The sequence below is a fragment of the Centrocercus urophasianus genome, unplaced genomic scaffold (genome assembly GCF_019232065.1).
Source record: "Centrocercus urophasianus isolate 14NV4802_14NV808 unplaced genomic scaffold, USGS_Curo_1.0 seq_1347, whole genome shotgun sequence".
NCBI classification, from domain to species: domain Eukaryota; kingdom Metazoa; phylum Chordata; class Aves; order Galliformes; family Phasianidae; genus Centrocercus; species Centrocercus urophasianus.
In genome coordinates this window covers 13319-35172 of record NW_024884528.1, presented here as the reverse complement: position 1 = coordinate 35172, position 21854 = coordinate 13319, and the positions used below count along the sequence as shown (strand labels likewise).

The window sequence follows — 21854 nt, the reverse complement described above, 5'->3', positions numbered from 1 at the left end:
ACTCGGTGAGTGCTGGGGAGGTGGGAGGTGCTCCCACATGGCCTCGATGCAGAGCTTTGCTCCCAGGAGAGTGCCCAGCAGGGGATGGCTGTGGGGCCTTTGCTGCCACATTGCTCTTTTCACTTCTTCTGCGGCATCCATGCAGAAACCACCCCATTGCCTTGTTAGCAGCAACGGGCTCAGGGCAGTTCCCTCCCCACGTGGTTTTTTGGCCTGTTTTAACCCAAGCTAGACAAGAGCTAAGAAAAATCCCTGCTCCCCATTTGGAGGGATGGGGGCCTTTCCTGTGGGCTGCAGCCCATACAGCTTTAAAGCAAATATCCACAGCTCTGAGCTCTTCCTTCTATGGAAGAGGCACTCCTGGCTCCAAGAGCAAATCTGAGGATGTGATTGTCTGTCCTGTGCTGAAACATTGCAAGATCAGTGGGAGAATGGTATTGGAAGATGTTGATTGGAGTCACAGTCAAGAGAAGTTGTAGCTTTCTTGCAACTGGAACTGTAGGAGTCCTAGTGTCACCCCTGGCAGTTTGTCCCATTCCTCTTTTCCAGTAGAGGAACCAACTCCGTATCTCATGGGACACTGACGGGTTGTTCAGCCAGGCAGCAGAGCTCAGGCCACGAAACAGTGATGTTACTGTGAGCTTTGGCCAAAAACACAGCAAAAATGCCAAAATTCACTGCAGGGAGTTGGGCTGGGTGACCTTTAAAGGCCCCTTCCAACCCAAACCATGTGGTGATTCCGTGATCCCTTCAGTGCATCTCCCTGCTCTGTCTGTGCAGTTGTCTTTGTTCACAAGTCGACCAGCAGCAATTGTGTGCGCTCTATAAACATTTAATGGAAGAGACACTTTTAATGTAATTATAATTTAAGCATAAAATATGTCACTTCTGTAGGATTTTGTTGTCTGGCACATAATTACTTTATGGCACTATAAAAATATATTACATTACGATGCCTTGCCGTGCTTTTCTCAAATAATTTATAGCACAGTAATAGTGTGGAACAATTCAAGACCATTGTATCCAATCTAGCATATACATAGGAATTGTGGAAAATAATGATGGTGGTTGAGTGCTCATTTAATTATTTTTCAGTCTTGGCTGCGGTGTTTTTTATCCCAATTTCATTCCTACATCCCCACTGGGTTATATTCCAAGTATTCCGAGGGAGACTTTTAAAACTCAAGGCCATGAGAGCTGAATATGGACGACTTTCTTTAATGTCTCTCTTCCAAACAACAGGAGGGAAGAGTAGGGTTGGCTGCAGGTCGGCAGGGATGGAAACAGCTTCCAGAACGTCTTTCCAAAGCCACGTGTTGGAAACCTTTCCACTGCGAGCCCGCTGACATTGACACAAAACGTGGATGGTTGGCCTTGATGGCCTTAGTGCTCTTTTCCAGCCTTAATGGCTCTGGTTTCTCCAGATTTGCAAACCAAACCCTTTCTGCTTTTGAGGTTCTTAACATCGATGCCCTCGAACCAAAACTTCAGTGACCTCTGAAGCAAGACATCGATTCGAAAACAGCCACCCAGTTTTCACCTTAGAAAGAGGGAAGTGAAATATTTCTCTCTTCCTCTCAGCAGTTGTTTCCCATCTTGGCACCCCCCATCACACATATCAGCTGCTTTGGGGCACCCACTGCACCCATGCATTGCTATGGGAGTGCTGCAGTGGGGCAGAGCCTGGTTCTGCCCCTCCACCATGGGGGGTTCTTTGCCCCAACGCCATTTATTTGTCTTTTGAAGGAGCTGTGAAGGCGAGTGGAATGGGAGTTCCAGGCAGAGCCATCCTCATGAGCAGACTTTAAAACTGAATTTACAGCTCCGGAAGGGTTTGGAAGGCTCAGTGGTATCGTAGGAATCACAGTTAGGAAGCAATAATGCTTTTCTTTTTAATCTCCGTGCTTTCCTCTGTGTGCACGTAGGAAGCTGCCATGGATGTGTAGAATAGAACCCGTAGAGTTGGCATCCCCTGCCCTCCAACCACAGTGACTCCACTTTGGGCTGCGTGCCACCCCTCCATGGGAGCACTGAGTCACAGAATTGCTCTGTTGTGAAACTGAATAAAAGAAGGGGGTTTTATTATTTGGGGCTGCAACCCCAGGAGCAATGTCCCCAATCTGGGCAGGTTTGTGGCCGCATCACCAGGGAAGAGCCATCTTCCTCTCACCACGTCCATGGCCGGGAGCTGGGGCAAGGGTCTGAAAACAGCGGTGGGCTCTGTGTATGCATCTTCAGCAAAGAGACTCATAAATGCAGCTGGGACTGAAAATCAATTCTTTAAAGCTGAAATCAATAACAATAACTAATATTAATAGTGATTATCCTTTCTTTATTGCACTTTGCAGTTGGAAATGAATTGTTTTTAAGGATTAGCGGCAGCTGAACTCTGTAATGCAATGTAAGACCGAAGATTTACTATGAAAACACAGCTTATGAGGAAAGACCCATTACTGCTGATGGAATACACTTCTGAAATAGCTACTGCTGCTGCTGCCGTGGAGCAAATGGAACCTTGGAACCTGCAGTCAGCAGAGGGTTTAGATTGCTGGCAGGAGACGAGGATTTGGGGCTCTAACCCTGTCTGGTTTTCTTGCAGTCTGACTTCTTGGTTCCCAGACATCCCAAATGCATTTTCATTTTTGGTATCTTTTATCCGAAACAGCCTCAGACATGCAAAACTCCGGGGGGAGGGGAGGAAGAAAGGGAAGTATGCTAAGCCAGCCATATATCTATCTGAGTCAGCCATACGTATATGAGACAGCAGTGTCGAGAGCTGTGTGTGTCAGAGTTTCCAAAAAGCAGAGAGCGTGAGGTGTTTGCTGAGCGCTTTAGGAAAGTCTGGTCTCGAGCATCCCCATGGGAGCCCTTATGTTCTGAAGGGCTTCTGCAGACTGAGTGCTCTGATGAGCAGTGTCAGACTGGGAGGCTCCTGCGGAGAGATGGATGCAGCATGCCCGGGGCACCAGGCTCCATCCCATTCTTCTGCCCATCTGTCTGTTGAGCCCAAACCACGCTTTGTGCTTCTGGTTCTCGTCACCAGAGAGTGGTGATGCTTGAGGTGTTAGGAGCGGATTTGGGTTGGTTTGGGTTTCTTTGGTGGAGTAGAGGGCGTTGTGAACCAGGGATACTGTGGGTCACTCTGCTGCCAACAGTTTATTTGCAGTCCCTGGGGGTCGTTATCTGTGAGAACGCAGCCCCATCTCCTCCCATGCTGTTCCTTTGTGGGAGCTCTGGGCATCTTGCTGTTGGACTTAGAGGCCACCAGCCATTTCCATACTCAAAGACCAGCAGAGCAGCCACCTGGCAGGCACAGGTCATGTCTTCAAGTTGCCTCTAGCCCCATTTTCTTCTGGGAGAAAGCAACGTCTGCAGTGAGAGCAACTGAGAAAGCTTAGGCATGGCAGCTGTAGCAGAAATGCTAAGTCAGGGCTTGAAGCAGTGATTGAGCACCTGGTGGGAAGGCAGGACCAACCCAGGGCAGCTCAGGTGTATGCAATGCACTGAGTGACCAGAAGGGCTGGAGCCAGGATCCACCCCTGCCCAGACCTCACTTAAGGGTTGGCAGGGGGAGCAAGGGTTCTTGCTGGAGATCCCTGTGCACTGAGGTTTTTGAAGGTAAGCAGCTTCTTTCCTTTATTTCTGTTTTCTTTATTTCTGTATTCACGGCTGTTGCAATTGAGCAAATCCTCACTTGCTGCAGCCTGGGACCTTGCTGTTGGATTGTTGCCTGGTTGGCACCTCCAGCACGCAGCATCCTGAGGCCACTCAGCTGCAAAGCTCCTCCACTTCTGATTCCTGGGTCGTTCGCTCACTTTTTTTTTTAACACTGTGAAGTTTTTCCTATTAGCCAAGTTGTAAAGACAAGCAGAATGAAAGCTTCTGCAAACAGCAATAGATCAGTGGCAGCTGGTGTGAGCAGACCGATCCTATTGCCTTATTGATCTCTGTTAAAGGGGATTGACATTTTTCACCCAGTGCAGGTTCCTTCACTTTTATTGGAAGAATGGGCTTTCCTCCAGGAAGCTGGGCTCTGTTTTTTTCTACCATGTTAGTTCACAGCTGCCTTCCTATTGTACAAAGACTCATATCGTGCTTCTCCTGTCATCCCCAGGTTTGCTGGAACTCTGTGTTTGAATCATGAAATGCACTTTTCAATGGACACGACATTCTGCTAACTGGAACAGTAACCATTTATAAAACGAAGGTAACTCGGATGACTCAATGTTTCCTGCTGAGCTGCTTTCCTTCCCTCACTTGTGCCTTTCCATGGAGTTTTCAGCCGTCTCAGAACAGAAGCACTGGGAATTCTCCCAGTTGGGTTGAGTGCTCTGAGCTCCCTTCCATCGGTGCCAGCCTGGAAGGATTTATGAGCACTTTTCTCAGCCTGGCATGTGGTGTGCAGATGTCTCAAGACTGGCTCAGCTTTGAACTCCCTCTAACCGTTCAATTTTTTCAGTTGTGCATCACTGTTAATTTCCTCCAACTCATCTTCTGGGGGTGGAGGGCTGGAAAGCAGCTTCTTTTTCCTTGCTCAGAGACAGCCTCTGTGGTCCCACAGAAGGGAGATAGCAGTGTCACTCCCTTGGGAAGGGCTGTGAGATGGCAGCAGGGGGTGATGCTGGAGTTGCCCCATTCTTGAGAGGCTCGAAGGGGAAAACCTTCTGCCACCTGGGTGGTGTGCGTGCTGTGAGGATGCACTGAGATGTGTGCATTACCTGCCCGCCTCCTTCCAGTGCAGTGTCTGCTGGCTGGCATCTCGTTCAGATGCTCATACTTTCCCCATGGGTGTGTTTTCATTCACAGAATGAGTCACAGCAAGGGGCAGGAAGAGCTGACAAGCAGCCTGCTGGTCCACGCAGGCTGGGCGCACACAGATCCCTCCCTGTGGACACCCAGGGGATGCAATTCCCAGCTGCCTGAGAGGGAAATTCAGGAGCTCAAAGCCCTCTGCAAGGGCTGAGCATCCTATGCTGACTGTGGGAACTGAGGACCGTTTGCAAATTGCTCCTTTGGGCCCTTTTTAAATTTGGGATTTTCCTCACATGTACTCCAACTGCATCCATCTGATGGGTCTGAGAGCCCTGCAAGGCATGGGATGCCAGCAGGTAGTGAACCCTGCTGCTGCTTCTACACACACACTGTTTTCAGAAAGGAAGTGGTTAGTGATACACCTCTCTGCAGCACTGTTCTGCTGTGTCCCGGCTCCCTGCCACCACCTTGTGTGTCTGCCCACTGCCTGGCACCAACACAGTGCAAAGAGGGAGGGGACAAGGTGTGGGGGATGGAGAGGGGCTGGGGAGAAACGAGATAACGCAGGGATTGATCAGTCCAAAGGTTAAGGAGCTGAACTAATTTAACTCCCGTTAGCTTATTTATTGTCCCTGAGTTATATTTGTGACTACGACTGAGCAGATTACTGTGGGATTGCTGGGTAGATTTAGAAACCCGGGGTGTTTTTCTAGCTCTGTGCATGTGTTTGTGTGCGTGTGCTGCTCGCTCTGAGCATTCCCCTTCCTCACTGCCATTAGGGACGAATGCGAGCACTCATCTGTACATTTAGAGGCAGAGAAGGGGGGAAAAAATAAATAATCTTGCTCATCAGATCAGAAGCTAAATTTATGCCGGGTACAACATATGCTCTTTGTTATACCATGAAAGCGTCGGGTAATAATTCCTCTGCCCTCAGAAACAGGGACTCTTACTGCAGTAAAAGCATATAGATATATATAAAACCCTCCCACTGGTGGTAAACACATGCGTCATGTGTGACTGCTGGAAGCTGGTAAGCTCTGGATGGGGATGAGTAATGTTTGTTATGGCCCTGTGACTGCCAAGCACTCGGTAGCAGGAGCAGCACGGCAGTGGCCTAGGGCTGAAAAGAGAGACCAAAGTCTCATCCAGGCTTGGCTGCAGGCTCCCAGCTTGATCTGTTTGGCCTCCCCACTCCCTTGGGAGCCCCATGGCCACGTGAGGCTCCCTGCAGGAGTCGGAGGAGTGGGATGGGTGTCTCAGAGAGGGGCAAGGTGTGTTGCTCAGACAGCTTTCTCGGAGCCGTCTGCTGTTACATCATTTTCTTTTCTGTCTCTGTAAAACAGCCACAAAAAACAATGACTAATTTCTCAGTGGAATATTCATCTTTTAAAAGCCAGACCTGGGGCTTCAGTGCTCATGAAGCCTTCCAGCTCCTCAGGTTGGAAAAATTTATTCTCTGGAAGAGTGGTAATGCTTTGGAACTGCCCAGGGAGTGATGGAGTCTTGGTCCCTGGAGGTGTTCCAGAGCCATGGAGATGTGGCACTGAGGTTAGTGGGCATGGTGGGGTGGGTTGAGGATGGACCTGGGGATCTTAGAGGTCTTTTCCAACCTTAATGATTCTATTTTTCTTCCTTGAAGTTTGAGGCTTGTAGACCTGGCTGGGAAAGGATCTAAATGGGGAGCACATGGAGAGCTGTCCTAGATGAGGCCAAGCACAGCAGGTAGTGCAGGGTGGTTTTGGAGCTTTCCATAGGAGTTGGACTCGATGATTCTTATGGATCCCTTCCAACTTGAGATATTCTATGATTCTATGGGAATTTGGAAGTGTGGGGTCCAGGCTTTGTGGAATCACTCATAGACCTGCTGATGTCCCAGATGAACCCTAGTGATTGCTACACTGGGTCAGAAAGATCAGAGAGAGATTCTGAGGATGTCAAGGTGATGGCTTGGAAGAAGTGGCTGTGGGACATGAGATCAGCAGGGCTGGTGCTCCATCCATTCATCCATCGTGTCTCCATCCATCACAGGTCGTTGGGATGAGGAGACCAATGGGAAATCAATGAAAGAGGAAGAGCTGGTGTATGGAAAGTGCCTGTGCCCATGTTAGAAAGCAGTATGTGTAAGGACAAAAGGGAAATTACACATGTGTATGAATGCAAACCTACCCATCATGGTTAGTCAGGAATAGAGCCATGAGGAACCATGGAGTGGTGCTGCCACCAGGAATCAGGGCAGGTCCCTCCCAGGTCTGATCACACTGAGTGCTGGTCCAGCACTGGCCCCAAAATCTTCTGTGTTAGCAGTCAGATGGAAATATCTTCCAGCATAAAGGCAGCAGTGTGTGGGGGTTCAGCTTGCAGGCAAGCCCAGACTGCAGTGCTGGAGCCATGCGTGTGGCTCCTGGAACATCGGCTCAGCTCCTCCAGCAGGTCTGCTGCAAACACATGGGGACAGCTATTGTGTGTACAGTCTGTGGCTGCTTATTTTATTTGTCGGGCAGAGGGATAATTGACAGGTGGCTGTCTGGAAGAGATGAAGCCCTCCAGCAAAACTCTGCAGCTCCAGCAAGATGCGAGCGACAGAGAAATGGCTCCAGAGGTGATAGACTTGTTACTTTTAACACCGCCGGAGATGGAAGGGAGCAGGGTTGAATCGCAGTTCAGAACAATCATACCTAACTGCTGAACTAAATAAAAGCGATGATTTCATACCGGTGTCTGCGGCTGCCTCAGACTGAGCTGGGATTAATGAGCGTGCTGTTGCCTTCGGAAGGGAAGTGCACGCCTGAGGACTTTGGGTTCCTTTTTTAAGGGGAGCATCACCCAGAAGGAGGGCAGAGACAGGGAATGGGTTGCACCCAAGGCAATGCTGATGTTTATCCTCCAGCTAACAAACATTGCTGAGAGAAGCAGGGGAGAGGACAGTGTTTGTGGTGCCCAGGCACCCCACCAACTGCAGGTATTCATCTTTCCTCCCTTCCTTTTTTCCTTTTTTTGGTCCTTTTTTTTTTTTCTAGATGCCCTGCCTGGGACTTTGATGCCTACAGATCTCCTCCAGGCCTGGCCCTTATGCTCCTCAAAGAGTCTGCACCTATTTTGATGACGTGAAGCATTATCTGCTCCAGACTCGTAAACAAAAACAGAAGCTTAACCATTAACCCCCTCCATCACAGCACCCCGACCTATCACTCTCTGAGAGCTGACTTTTCACAGGGCAGGTTTCTGTCTGTGTTTTTATCAATCTCAAGCAGTTTTTTAAACTGTTCACTAGAGTTTGCCCCCTGCTATGTTTATGATGTAGCACTACAGAGGCTCTCACCCTGCCATGCTGCATGCTGTGGTGGTTTGGGACTGGCAGAGCTGAAGCCTGTTGGCCGCCTCCCTCTGCTCTCCTACCTCTGTGTAGCTTTGCAGCAAATCAAAGTGCAACAAATGGCTTTGCATCATGTCTTTGAGGAGCCCTGGGCCTTGTATGTTATCTTGAGGGCAGAGTATATGCTCCAATAAAAGAAGGCTTTATTACCAACTGCAACGGAGCTAAGGATCCAAACACGTATCGCCTTGTGAGTTTGTCGTAAACTCCCTTTTATGGCCCATCCAGTTTATGGCTAATGGAGATTTACAGTGGGAAGAAGGGGCCGTGTGCTCTAATTAATGTGGTTATTAGGCTGGGAGGGCTCAGCACAGCCAGCCCCATGCTTGCCCTTCAGCACGGCCCTGCAGAGCACACAGACAGTGTCTGTCCCCACATGAGGACTCACCGTATGGATGGGGAGCTGAGGTCAATTCTGTGGGCTGCCAGAGGAGCTGAGCACATTGTGGGGCAGTGGAGGCTGTGCAGAAAATATCCCATCTCTCCTGCTTGGGTGGTGCTTCTGTCAATTAGAAGTCATTGCTCCTCATCCGTCTTTGGGCTCTAGATGAGTTCTGACCCCAGTTCCATCCCCACCATCACTGTGGACCTGGGATGTGGCCCTGTTAATATCAGCCTGACTTCCATCACATGCAGCTATGCTGGAATGAAGCTACAAATGAGGCAGATTTCATGTGGTTGCAGCTCCTCTCTGGGAATGCTTCATGCCGCTTCGCTCAGCAACTAAAAGCAAGGAGCTGGGGTGAGAACAATCCTGCTAATGATTTGCAGTCCACTCCCTTGAGCTAAGCTGTCTTTGCAGAGCCAAAATTATATCATATCAGTCTCCAGAAGCTACCACAGAAGTTAAACATTAAGTGGCTTATGTTGCTGGAAACTTCCGTTGGCTTCAGCTTGATCACAGGTCAAGGATGCCGTCATCGAGAGCAGCCTTGATCTCCAGCAGCCACCATGGAAATGGCCAAGCCCAGAGGGACTGAAATACAGCAGGGCCATAAATCTAGCCCTGTGGGGCAGCCCTGTGCTCCCGACTTCACAGAAGAGTGAGAATGCTGCTGGAGGAGCCCACAAACCCAGGAGGGGCTTTGGGAGCTACATCAGGTGGAAGAGTGCATCCAACTCACGATGCTGGAGAGCAATGCACTGATTTCCCACATCTCACCCAGCCCTGAGAGCAGAGCCAGCTGAAATCCTGAGTGCTGAGAGGATGGTTTTGCACTGATTTCACTCTAGGAATTTCCTGCAAAGCAAAAAAGGCACAGGCTGAGAGCTGCAAGGATTCTGGGGGCAAACATCCAGGAATTGGGCACCCCTTTGAGGCACGGCGAGGTCTGCAATGGGGAAGGAGAAAAAGATTCAGGGCCCTTCTCACCACTATTATTAATATTCAAATTAATTAACTGTGCTGAGGGCTGGAGGAAATTGAATGTGGAGAACAACCTAAGCTCTGCTTTAGATTTTAAGCCATTCAGGGCTTTGATGTAAAGCTTGTGCTTTTATTATTATTATTTTTAAATCTCTTGATTTTTTTATTTTTTTTTTATGCAAACACCTGGCCTGCTTTAGAGGCGATATAACAGTAATAAATGATCCTTATTAATTGGCCGTTGGCTGATGGGGAGCAGCAGGCTCCCAGCAAAACAGGGCGCATTCATGGGGGTTATGGAGCCAGGTTTGGGGAGGGGATAATGGGGCTGAATCCCCCCCAGCATCCCAGTATGGGGCTCCCAGCCAGGTAGAGAGCTTTGGTGAGGTTAAATAATAAAAAAAAAAAGCAGCTTTAACGAGGCAGAGCTTGAATACACGCACTCCCTCTTTACCCATTTATTAAGTAATAATGAAACACTTTTGTCAAAGCTTAGGCACCAAATTTCTGACACCAGATGAGCTCTAAAGCTAATCAGGGGCTGGAAAAATGGGAATATAATTAAGGCTGCTGACAGCCCCGTGTCATTAACCTCACAGCTCTCAGGTGCCATGCTGAACCACAGCTGCAAAAAATACTGTATTACGGGCGGTTGGTTTCAGCTGTGGAAATGAATTTGGCTTTTAATGGCTCTGTAATGTCTCTAGGGCTGAGGTGGTGGCAGGAGGAGGGTGGTGGTCTGTGCTGGGTCAGCTTGGCTGGAGCTGCTCTGTGGTGAAAGAGCGGGGGAAAATGAGGGCTTTCTGGGTGAGGGTTCAGGCTGGGGCAGTGCTGTTCTCTCCTTCCCCGTGATTAATTATTGTCATTATGAGGAGTGTGGGTGTCTGCTTTGTCCTACTGCCCAGGATTCCTGCTTGTATCCAGTGTCTTCTGACGTGGGGCTGGTGGCACCTGTGCCACCTACCTGCACTGTGACTTGGCTTCCCATCCAACAGAATGGGAGGTAACAGTGTGGACCTGGGGGTTCCAGCATCTCACAAGGCTGTTTCTTAGGCAGGCACTGTGGGACGTGAAAAGGGGGAAGGGTTTGCCTGGGGTGGAGGGAGCTGTGTTACTGCCAGGAATAGCACCCAGGCATCCCGTGACCCGAGCTCTCCTGCGCAAAAACATGATAAGGATCCCAGCACCAGGCACTGAGCAGCCATAGGAGAGAGCACTGCTGAGACTGCTGTCGGTGCTGCCTCTGAGGATGAGCAAAGTACCTATTAGGAGCTGATGAGCAGAATGGCACTGAACCTGACTCAGCTCCAATGTTAGTCATCATTCACCCTCTGCTGTCGCTACGGGGAGATCTGCTGTCCCACACTTCCTAAGTGTGTCTCACGCTTTCTCTGCAGCCTTCTCAATTTCTCGGGTGCAAAACTCAAGCTTTGGACAACAGCAGGAGCAGTCAGTTATGTTCTCACTCTGTCTGCTTTGGAAGTCCTGCAGCGCGCTGGTGTGACCACAGCCATAGGAGAGGGGCAGTTCAGGATAAATCAAAAACAAAAGTGCCATTATCCATATGGGACCTCACAAGCGCATCGCGTCCCCCAGCAATTCCAAGCACTCTGGGTATGGTTCTCGCTTGGTTTTAACTCAATTTCTTTGAGATGCAAATCAGAGGGATTATATTCAGAGGCTGCATCAGAAAGTCTTTAATCCAAATGGGCTATAAGATTTATTTGGAAGAGCCAAATGTCTTGTCTGGGACAGAAGCAACCGAGCTGAACTGAAACAGATGGACATAAAGGAAATTAAGCAACTCTAATGGTCTTATCCAGAGTTTCAAAGTATTTGGTCTTCAGAAAGCTCCAGCTCCTGGAAGCACGTGATGAGATGGGGAGCTCAAGTTTCATTTAAAAACAGGCTTTGCAGTTCACTGAGAAAGACAATAATAATGTTTTTATTCCTCCTGTGTACAGAGGGAAGGCTGCCTTCCAAACCCCAGCTTCTCAGCTCATGACGTCAGATGGAAATGTATTGCACAACGTTTGAATTCCTCATCTTCATCACAGTATGGTTATTTCAGTGGGCTGGATTTGGGATTTCAGAAGGTGGATTCTTCCCCGGGTTCTTGGGGTGCCAGGAGGTGATCGCCCTCATCTCTGCAAGGGGAAACCATCTGCAGCCTGAGCAGTGAGCCCTCCTGCTTGCAGCTGCGCCGTGCCCTGCTTGGCTCAGTGCTGAGTACCCAGAGCAAAGAAGCTTCACGTGTCTGTGCCTTGGCCATCCTTCACCCCAGTGCTTTTGGATTCAGATTAAATAAAAGGTGAGAGAAGTGGGGAGGGAAGGAGGGAGCGTGAGAAGGAGCTCATCCATTACCATGCTGCGCACAAGGCGGGAGGTCTTGGCCTTCTGGTTTGAGTGCTTATTCCCCATAAAATACATCTGAGAGAAATCAATACAAGAAGCACGCAAGAACTTAAATCAAAGCACAAAGAAGCTGCACTTGGCGAATGGAGCGACCTTGCAGGGAGCTTTCAGAGCCAAGGGCCCAGCCCTGCAGATGCGAAAGCTGTTGGTAAAAAATAGCAAGGCTGGCATGCAGGCTGTCGTGTGCTGCCTTGGCACGGACCTCAGACACAACGATGTCTGTATAGGGAAACTTATGGACAAGAGGTGTTGGCCATAGGCTGGGTGACCAGCGTGGGGATAAGCTGCCAGTTTTCCCCTAGAACAGCAAGGAGAGCTGATGCGCTCTGGGACAGCTATCTCATTTCAACAGGTTGCACCTGGCTTGGCAAAACACCATGTCCTCTAGGCTGTAGCTGTGCCCATGCAAGACCTCAGCCCATAGGAACAAGCGTGCGGACCAGAGCAGGCTTTGCAAGCAGCAGGCTGTTTCCAGCAGCAGCCTGTGCATCCAAGCAGGGCCACCTGAGCGCAGGTGCCGGCTGCTGACCCCACTGCTGGGTCACAGCACCGTGCTGCAGACATCATAAATCTGCAGAGGTTTGCTGCAGTCAGAGCTCCACCTCTGCAGACCGCGGGGCGCATGTTCCCATGCTGGGAAATCTGACCCCATGGTAGCCTGAGAGACAGGAGAAGCCTGGGTTTGGTGTTTTGAATAAGTGGCTTTTTATCTGAAATCCCTTTGGGAGCATGAGCTCAGTAACCAATGAAATTATATCTGTTGTTTCAAGCAGTGAAGAAAACTTGGCCTGATGTTTATTGAGATTTATGGCTTCCCCTGAGCTTAATTGTCTTTGGGAGCCCTGGATCTTTTTAACGGTTCAGTTAAGTGGTACTAAGAAGGATGGTAATGGTTTGAGCAGCCTGCCCCCTTAGCATATCTCTTTCTCTCACACAATTTGCTGATATTTGGGAAATACAGCCAATGCACTCCCCTCCCGAGGTCACAGTTATTCACTGGTGTGAAACTTCAAGAGACAAAATCAGGTGTGAAAAGCTCCCAGGCAGTGCCTCCTTGGTGAGGCGATAGCTTCAGCCCTTGGGGCCATGCAGTGGAGATGGGGAGGACACATGGGTTCACCTGTCCCCCTGCAGGGCCCTGTGGCCCCTTCTCCCTTTACTGCAGGCTCCTGGGTATATGTAGCTTCATTTGCTTGCTGTTGTTTCCTCCCTGCAGGGATGCTTGGTGGTTGGGGCATCGGCGTCCATCTATGCATCAGCCCTCGTGATGCAGGGCTTGGGAAGGAGCTCCTCCCATTGGTCTGAACTGGGGAAGGCCCAGATCCCACCTTGCGCTGTGTCCCAGTCGCTGGTTGACCATCCTCAGACCCAGCGCTGTCACCAGGAGCAGAGCATCGCCCTTCACACACCATTATTCCTCACCCCCAGAGCCTTTTCATCTCTTATCAGCTGTGACCCTCAGGCTCCCTTATCTCCCCCCAGCCATCCACCCAAGCCGTAGAGCTGTCGACATGGGGAATGACCTTCACCTCCTCGCTCACCTCCAGGAGATGCTGTGTCCGCTCGGCCGGGCGCATGGTTGGCTGCAGCAGCACTGCCTGCTGCCCGGAGCCAGGTAATTACAGCACCCGTTATGGTTCAGCGGGCACCTTCATTAATAAACCTCGAGTTTCCGAGGTGCCTAACTCAGCCATTGGAAACCACATCTGGCTGTAACTCTACGGCGTGTCTAAGCTTTCAGCTCATCTCCGACTGCCTAAGCGGTTTACAGGACGGGCTGTAAACAAAGTCTGTTTTGTTGGGGTTTTGCGTGCTTTGAGGAAAAGAAAGCAAATGCGTCCGCTGGGCTCATCTCCTCGGTGCAGAGCTGGAGGCTGACAGCTCCTTCTCACGTTATTTTTTGCTTCTGAGATAGCCCAAATAATGAACATATGGAGTCCTCCCATGCATGCATACATAGCTCTGGTGCTTGGTGCTGGGCAGCATCCTTGCTCTGGCACAAGGCAGGCTTGCAGGAGGAGCAGCCATCAATGGGAAGGATGCAGTTAAATTCCATAGAGATGTAAGGAGCAGAGATGGGTAAGGAGATGAGTCCGGCATCAAAGGGAGTGGGCAGGCAATATGCACCCTCTAGTAACCCACCAGAGCTCAAAGGCAAGTAAGTGCACATCTGTGCAGGGGAGCTCTGGAGTGTGCAGCTGGGAGGGAGGAATGGGCTGCTGGGGGTCTGCGCTGCTGGGCTGGGCTGTGTCCCCAGCTCAGAGCCCTCCCCTGGCTGTGGGACAGGGGCTTGTGGTATTTGAGAAGCAGGGTTCTGGAGCTGGGGACATGCAGACAGTTGGGTACCATCCTGCTGAAGGGAAAGGGCACCAGTGTGCCTGCAGCCCTTTTTGCTAGAGCCAGGTGCTGGGGATGCAATGGTCTTGGACACCTTTGGGGCCAATGCTCACCATGACGCTGGGCATTGGCTGCCAACCTGAAAGTGAGGAGAGCTCTGTAGGAAAGGCTGAAATTTCTGCTCTGCATCCCTGTCACAGAGCAGGTGGGGACCACCTGTGTATTTCCCAGGTGCTGAAGAGGAGGTGGCAGCACTGGCTGTGGGTTGTTGCTGAACTCGCTCATGGATTGCTAATGATGTTTGTGAAAGCCCTGAATGAAGACCACACACGGGAGGCTCAGGCAAGTGATGTACCTTAGACCTGGAGGGTGAGAGGGAAAAATGCTTTTGTGCCTGACTCACCGGCTCTGTGCTAACACTGACTCATAATTACTGATCTTGATTCAGGGGAAAAAAAAAGATCTATCTGCATTCAGACCTTTGGAAGAGGCCATTGCAACCTACTAATGAAGAGGGGAGGTGGTGCTGCTGTGCTGTCTGCAGCCCCATGTAAGGTGTGGGCAGAGCATGGTGGATTGGCTCTGGGGGCTGTGATGAGCCCTGGAGATGAGGAGGGTCTGATCATCCCCAACCCTGCCCAGAATTGGTCATGTAGGAGGGAAATTTCCTTGGACCACGGGAATACCTTTGGCTCATTTTCCCATGGCTCAGCACAGGCAGGCAGCTCTGCAGATGAAGATGTCTCGCGAGCAGCACGTTGGACCTGAACACGTGTTTGTGTGGTTCTCCTGCCATCAGCACAACGGGAGCTACACAGCGGCCAGCCATGCAGAGCCAACAAGAAAAGCCTGCTGAAGAAAGGCACCGGCGATGACAATACCCATTTGCAAGACGGATTAAGCTTAGAGCAGTCTGGGCTTTGTGCAGAGGCAGCTCTGAGCACGAAGCGTGGTGGCAGGAGGCTACAAAAGCCGGGATCCCACGCAGCCCCATCGCCAGCAGTGCTAACCCAGCCCATGCAAGGCTCAGTCCCCACCGCTGCCAGAACCTGCTACCTCCTGCCCTGCCCTCTCCCAGTGCCCTGCTCGTGCCACCTTGCCTCCCTGCTGCTCAGCCCTGCTGGATGCTAAGTGGAAATCCCCCCCTGTGCCAAGTGTTAAATACTTATCAAGCTAATACAGCGTCTTCGCGGAGGTGCGTACATGAGACAACATGTTACCATAATTAACAAGCAGCTGGAGTTGGCATCGTGCTGCAGCTGCTGGCGGCGGCTCCCAGTGCCTTTCCCAGAGCTGCAGCTCTGCCCACTGCAATAGCAGGGAAGTGCTGAGGGAGGGAATGCCTTGCAGGTCCCTTCCTACCTCGCAGGAGGTGGTGGTGGCTTTCAGACTGGGGTCTGCGTAGACACGGAGGTCTGGGAGTATTTCTGGGCTGGGCAAATGGGTCCATTCCCAGCAGGCAAATGCTTATATGGGAGGTGAGGAGCTGTTGTGGGAGGCACTGAGTTGAGTGCTGTAGGGAATCCTGTTGCTGGAGTCTCTGGGAGTGGCGGCCCGTCCCTGTGCCATTGATGTGGCCATGGAATCACAGTGCTGGGGCAGTGATGACCAAGTGCCACTGGATCTGTGTGATAGGTGTCAGGGATCAGTGGTGGAGAGAGCTTGGGAGAAAGAGAGAGTGGCTGTGATGGGACTGTAAACCCGGCCCCGGGGATGAAGGTGGCAGAGTGGGGTTGGTGGGCTTCATTTATTTGGTCAGACTTACTGAGATGATGTAGATCCATCCCTCTGCTCAGCCCTATGCAGATCTGCTGCATAAAAGCTCCCCATCCTTTTGAATTGCCTTGAGCTCCCTAACTTTCCAGCCCCAGAGAAGTCATCTCAGCAGTTGATGTTTGTATCGTGACCTACATTGCTATTGGGTTTTAAATATATATATATATATATATATATATATATATATATATGTATTTACTGCACTGTATGCTAGCTTCCCACATGCAAATTGCTCAGAGTGAGCCATTTATCTGGAAAATAAAGGTTATGTTCTCAAAAGGCATTTAGTTCCTTTCTGAATGATTGAGCGAGTTTTCCACCGAGAAAACAAAGATCTTTAACACAGTCCAAACCGATGACAGGGAAAAAGGCTCAGGTAAAACCCCTCCATTTATTTAATAGCTCCCCCTTCCTCATTCATATTTACAAGATAAAAGGGGCTCCATCAACCCATTAGAGTTGAAATACGTGTCCTGTCTTCAAGGAAAGCAAATCCCATCTGGCATCCCTGGAGGAATATAACCTTAACTTCAGCTTAATGCCACATTACGGTATCTAACAGATCCAGCCTGAGATTTACCTGCCTTTAAGGGAGATTTATTTTGGAAGCAAACAGGCACATGTGACAAATCACTTTCTGTGAGCACCTTAGGCAAGGAGGAGCAGTTTTCCCCTATGGGGGTCCTGCTGTGTCCTGGGCTGGGTGTGGAGCTGGGAGCTGCCTCAGGGCTGGGCTGTTTCCCCCCAACCCATTGCACAGACCCCATTCCCTCTGTGCCTGCAGGGGTTGGGGAAAGGCTTTAGGGAAAGGTGGTTCAGCTTCTGTGGCTCTTGCATTTGCCTGGGAAATCAGAGACTTTTCCATGATGAAGGTATTGCTGCCAACACCTCTCTGCATCCCCACCCAGCACCGCCGGTTTCCATCACCACCCCCACCACCTTAAGGACAAGAGTGGAGAGGGGCACTTTCTCTCTTTCCCATGCAACTTAACCTTGGGGACTCGGTGCTGCAGACCTAAAAATGCATCAGCAGCTGCAGGAATGCAGGATTGGGTTCCTGCAGGGGCTGCAGGATTGGGTGACTCCATCCCAAATGACATCTCAGCGATGTGGTTCTCCAGGGCAGCAAAAATGCTGATGGCCTGGGTTGGGAAGCACGGCCTGGTTGTGTCTGCTGAGAGATTTTGGCCAAAGGACCATAGTGATGTCCAAGCAGAAAGTGTGTTTCTGTATAGAGCTAGCCCAGAGGTGATGTTTGCAGCAAATAGGTTTATTGTCATTTCTGGTTTTATTGATATGAATAGAAACAGATGAGGGTTTTGTAATTATTTAATCAATCCCAAATGTGTGAGACTGCTTGGGACTGAAATACGAGGCATTTCTTGGTGTTCCCTGCTTGCCTATGCCTAAGGTGGTAGCTGTACTCTTTCCCTCAGACCTGGCTTCTGCTGCAAATGGAAAACCTGGGGGGTTGGTGAGATGGAACACACACTGTGCCATGTGGGCCCCTGGGCTTTGGATGCTCTGCCTCTCCTCCTGGCTCTCGCCAAGCCCCTGGGCTGCAGAAACCCTGGTGTCTGTTGGCAGATCCTCCCCAGCAGCGCCCTGGGGAGAGGCTGCAGATGCCGGGGATTCCTGCAAGCTCCTCTCCTCTCGAGGCAGCACGCAACATGCGGGTGTTTGGGTAGGACGGGGGGCATGGGGCATCCATCGTGGGGAGCCACCTCCAAAGAGCTCTATGGGATAAACCCCAACACAAAGCTGATGGTGGGTTTGGGATCAGGGCTGCTCATGCTGAGGGGCTCCGGGGACGGGCACAGCTGGCTTGCTGCCCTGAGTTACCAAACTGCATCTCATCAGGCTGTTGATGTACACGCTGTTCAGCCTGAGAACGAGAGGGCAAGTCAGCTGCAGGTGGGTGAAACCTATCTCCTCTGCACTGACCTGGCCTGCCTGACTGGTTTTTTATGATTATTTTTTATTCTGTCTCCAGTTAGGCAATACACTTGCCTGTTAGAAATATCGCCCTGGGCTGCCAGCTCAGCGAAGGAGAAAAGCGGGTGTGTGTTACTGAGGGAAGATGGGGGTCACCTCCCTGCCGGGGGGACACCTCACCCCTTCCCTGCCCTCCCTGGGCTGCTGCATCTGCAAAAAACCCCTCCTTGGGCTCTGCTGCTCACGGGGTGCTCAGAGTTGAGCATCCTCACAGGGGAATGCCCTGGGGGGAGCTCCCAACATTCCCTCCGCAGCTCCTACACCCCCATGGTCGCCGAGCTGCAGTGGATGGATTTCAGCCCAGCCTGCAGTTTGGGATCGTTAACCATGAAGGTGCCCCTGGGAAGAAGCGAAAAAGGTATTTGGGAAAATTTGCTAACAGACTCTAATGACTTAATAATCCCTGCCGGAGAGAGCGCGGCAGGTTATGTGAATGTCAAGTTTGTTTGCTTTGCCGAGAGCCGGCTGCTGTTAGGTAATCAGAGGGTGTGACCTCCTTCGTGGGGAAAAGGCAAGGGAAGGAAAGCATGTGCCTGCTGCCCTGCTGGAGGTGAGCAGCGGCGATGGGCACAGAGTGGCCCTGGCAGCCCCACTGCTGTGCTGGGGAGAGCAAAGCCCAGGGGCTGCCCTGCTCGACACGTTGGGAGCGTGCTGTAGGGGTGGGTGGAGGGGTGGGATCCAGCAAGGAAAGCAACCAGGAGCTCAAAGGAGGGGTGTTGGAGCATGTTTGTGCTGCATTGGTATGAGCTGCCCAGGGAGTGTTGCTGGGTGGGCATGGGGTGGATGCATGTGCCTGAGTGAGCTGTGGCGTAGCACGAGACCCTCTTGGCCAAGCCTGCACCCCAGCCTACGCAGGGAACACTGTCCTATTTTGGGGATGCCATTGGGAATCATAGGATCACAGAACAGCTTGGGTTGGGAAGGACCTGAAATATCCTCCTGCTCCAACCCCTCTGCTGTGGACAGGGGTGCCACACAGCAGATTAAGTTGCCCAGGGCCCATCCAACCTGGTCTTGGACACCTCGAGGGATGGGGTGTCCACAACTCCTCTGGGCAGCAGCACCAGTGCCCGACTGAGCAAAGTGTGGGATTTGCTGAACCTTGGGACCTTTCCTTGTTGGTAAAGGAAAGTCAGGACAGGACTCTAAGCATACTTTGCATTATCTGCCATGACCCGTGACATTGGTACAGACTGCCCCGCACCCATTGGGATGTGACATCTCACTCTGGAAGCCGAAAGCAGGCTGGTGGGTTCTAACCTTCTCCCCACTGCTGGGTCCAGCGGGAAGGGGAGTGCATGACTGCAAGCACCGGAGCTCCTGGAGCACAGGTTGCCACCTCTCAGCCCCAGCACTGCTCTCAAGCCCCAGCTTGCCTGCCCTGATGCTGTTTGAACAGGCGCCTGTGCAGACGTAGCTCTAGGCCAAGTTGTGGGGCAGCCGGGAGGGAACGCCTGGCTCCAGACCCCGCTGCGGGAGGTCTGGGCGCGTGGGCACCGAAATGCTGTGTGCCAATCACAGCTCTGCCCTGGGGCCCCAACACCTGTGGCCACTTTGAACCCCAACCACAACCCCGAGGTGCCAGCAAAATACGTGGGAGCGCCGGGGCTCGGCTTACAACCATTTTTACGACCGTTCCTTAGAATTCTGGGGGCAGGTTGCATTTCCCAGCAGATGCACATCCTCACTAATGGCAGCAGATGCACATTCTCCTAGCAAAAAAAAAAAACCAACAAAACACAACTGCATTGTGAGGCCAAATCTTCTGCCATCTCCCCTTGCTCTGCCTGCTTTCCCAAGGCTGCCATGCTTTAGGGGATTTGGGAGGATGGCGACATGCACAGCGCACAGCACCCAGCAACCTGCAGGGATGCCCTGGATGCCAGTGCAGGAAGCAGCTCCAGAGAGCATGACACACACTCTGCAAAAAGAATTAAAAAAAAACCAGACAGATGCAAAAAAAAGAAAAAAGGAAAAGGCTTCTGAGGCTTAGCGTTGGATATTTATACACTTGACATAAAGGATATTTCTGCATTGAAGTAATAAGCGTGACTCAGTAAACCAATGGGGAAAGGGTGTTCCCTTTGCAGCAAAACCTCAAAAGATCAAAGAACTTCTTGAGCGGTTTAACATTTTGAATGTTAAATGAATTGGTTTCCCCTCCCTCTCCCCCTCGTACTTGCCTTAAAGTTTTGAAAACGAAAATGGTTGGATTTCAGCTGGGAAGGGATTGCTTTGAGAACTTGGGGGATGCCTGGTTCTGAAATGGCACAGCCACAGTCCAGGGGATGTCAGCCCTGGAGGGGGACATGGTTTAATGGAAACTGGCTTTTCCCTCACTGCCACCTTCCAGACCTGCTCCTGCTATGGGATGGATGCAGGCAACCCTCTCCAGAGGGATTTCCCAGCACACCAAGTCTCCACACAATGCCCACTGCTGGTCTTCAGGCAGGGCTGAGCATCACCAGCTTCCAGCAGCTCCTTCTCTTGGGAGAAGCGAATCGTGTTATTGCTGTGCTTGCATGAGATGTAAGGGGACAGCCCTGTCCCCTGCCTGCAGCAAGCAGCAAGGGCTGGCGTGTATTCACCAGGGAAGGACAGAGCTGTGTCAGTGGCTCTCAGACACATGTGCCTTTGTGGGATCGATAAGCTGGAGTAATATATCGCACCGAGATAACAAATCACTTAGCTTATTGGGTCTTAATTAAGCCTCTTTTATCTCTGTGACAGGCACACACCTGGGCTATCACCCCCAACCAACAGCGGCTGAGCAGAGGGGGACGCGGAGCTGGAGAGCTGGGGATTGATGAGCTGTACTGGCTGGAATTGCCTCATTGTGCTGCAGCTCTCAGGGCCATCCATCTCCTGCTCCCCACACCCATCCTGGGCCGGGACCCCCCACTGCAGCCCCCAACCTCCTGGCGCCATGCAGGCAGGGGATGAGGGACGGGAGCAGGGGACACCCAATGGCATTAGCCAGGCGCACGGCGACCAGCTCAGGGAAAGCTGCCCCGTTAGCCCCCCTGGGTAATAGATACAGTTGTTATAGTCCCTGACAGCGTGAAATGAAGACCTACATCACCATAATGTATTGTCAGGCTGCGAGCACGCTGCGGCCCCTGAGATGAATGAATGCAATATCTCTGTGTGAGAGGGGGAAGGCGGGGACGGGGGCTCCGCTGTGCCGCTGCCCTCTGGGCGCTTTGTGCGGCGACAGAAAAAGGCATTTTTTATGGGTGATGCAGAGGCTGAGGGTGTCCGGTCCCTGCAGAGCTGATGACAGGTCCAGCCCATGAAGGGCAGCGTGTAACAAATGACCAAAGTGCTGCCACAATGAGTTCAGCCAGCAATGAAGTCATCGCGCCCTGCCTTGCTGCCAGCTGGGGCTGCGGGGCAATTGATGGCACTGGGGCAAGAGGGATCAGTGCATGGCAAAGCTCCTGTGGAGCTGAGAGCAAAAGGAACCTTCCAAAGCAGGGAGACTAGAAACGTGCTTTCATGACAATGGGAATCTGAGGCACGTATCGCATTCTTTGAAAGTAGGACAGTTCTCACTCTGAAGTACGACTGCTGATGTAGTGACTTGGAGTGGAATAATGAGAGCTGGGAGTTGTGAGTGACTTACAGCTGAGCAGCCAAGTCCTGCAGGACCCCTCCGTCTCTGCAGCAGTCGCCCTGCTTTAGGATGATGCTTAAATCCTTCCCCACCGTGGACTCCTGCTTGGGGCTCAGCCTTTGCTCTCTGCTTACCCCAGGGCAGGCTGGCAGCAGCAAAACTGATTGGGAACTGGGGAGATACTCCTGAGCACAGGTCGGAGTGTGGCCACAGGTTTATTT

The 21854-nt window shown here is 51.4% G+C and overlaps 1 long non-coding RNA gene across 2 annotated transcripts; it reads left to right on the top strand.

The window, feature by feature from the left end:
- The first annotated feature begins 5836 nt into the window (after window positions 1-5836).
- Window positions 5837-17497, top strand: LOC122157405. Of its 2 annotated transcripts, none has more exons than XR_006167901.1 (4): window positions 5837-6303; window positions 7773-11108; window positions 11459-14796; window positions 14964-17497. It is a non-coding gene; the product is annotated as an uncharacterized LOC122157405 (long non-coding RNA). The 2 variants fall into 2 exon arrangements; XR_006167900.1 differs by lacking the exon at window positions 14964-17497 and having other exon boundaries at window positions 11459-11805; window positions 13126-14589.
- Window positions 17498-21854: the final 4357 nt, after the last annotated feature.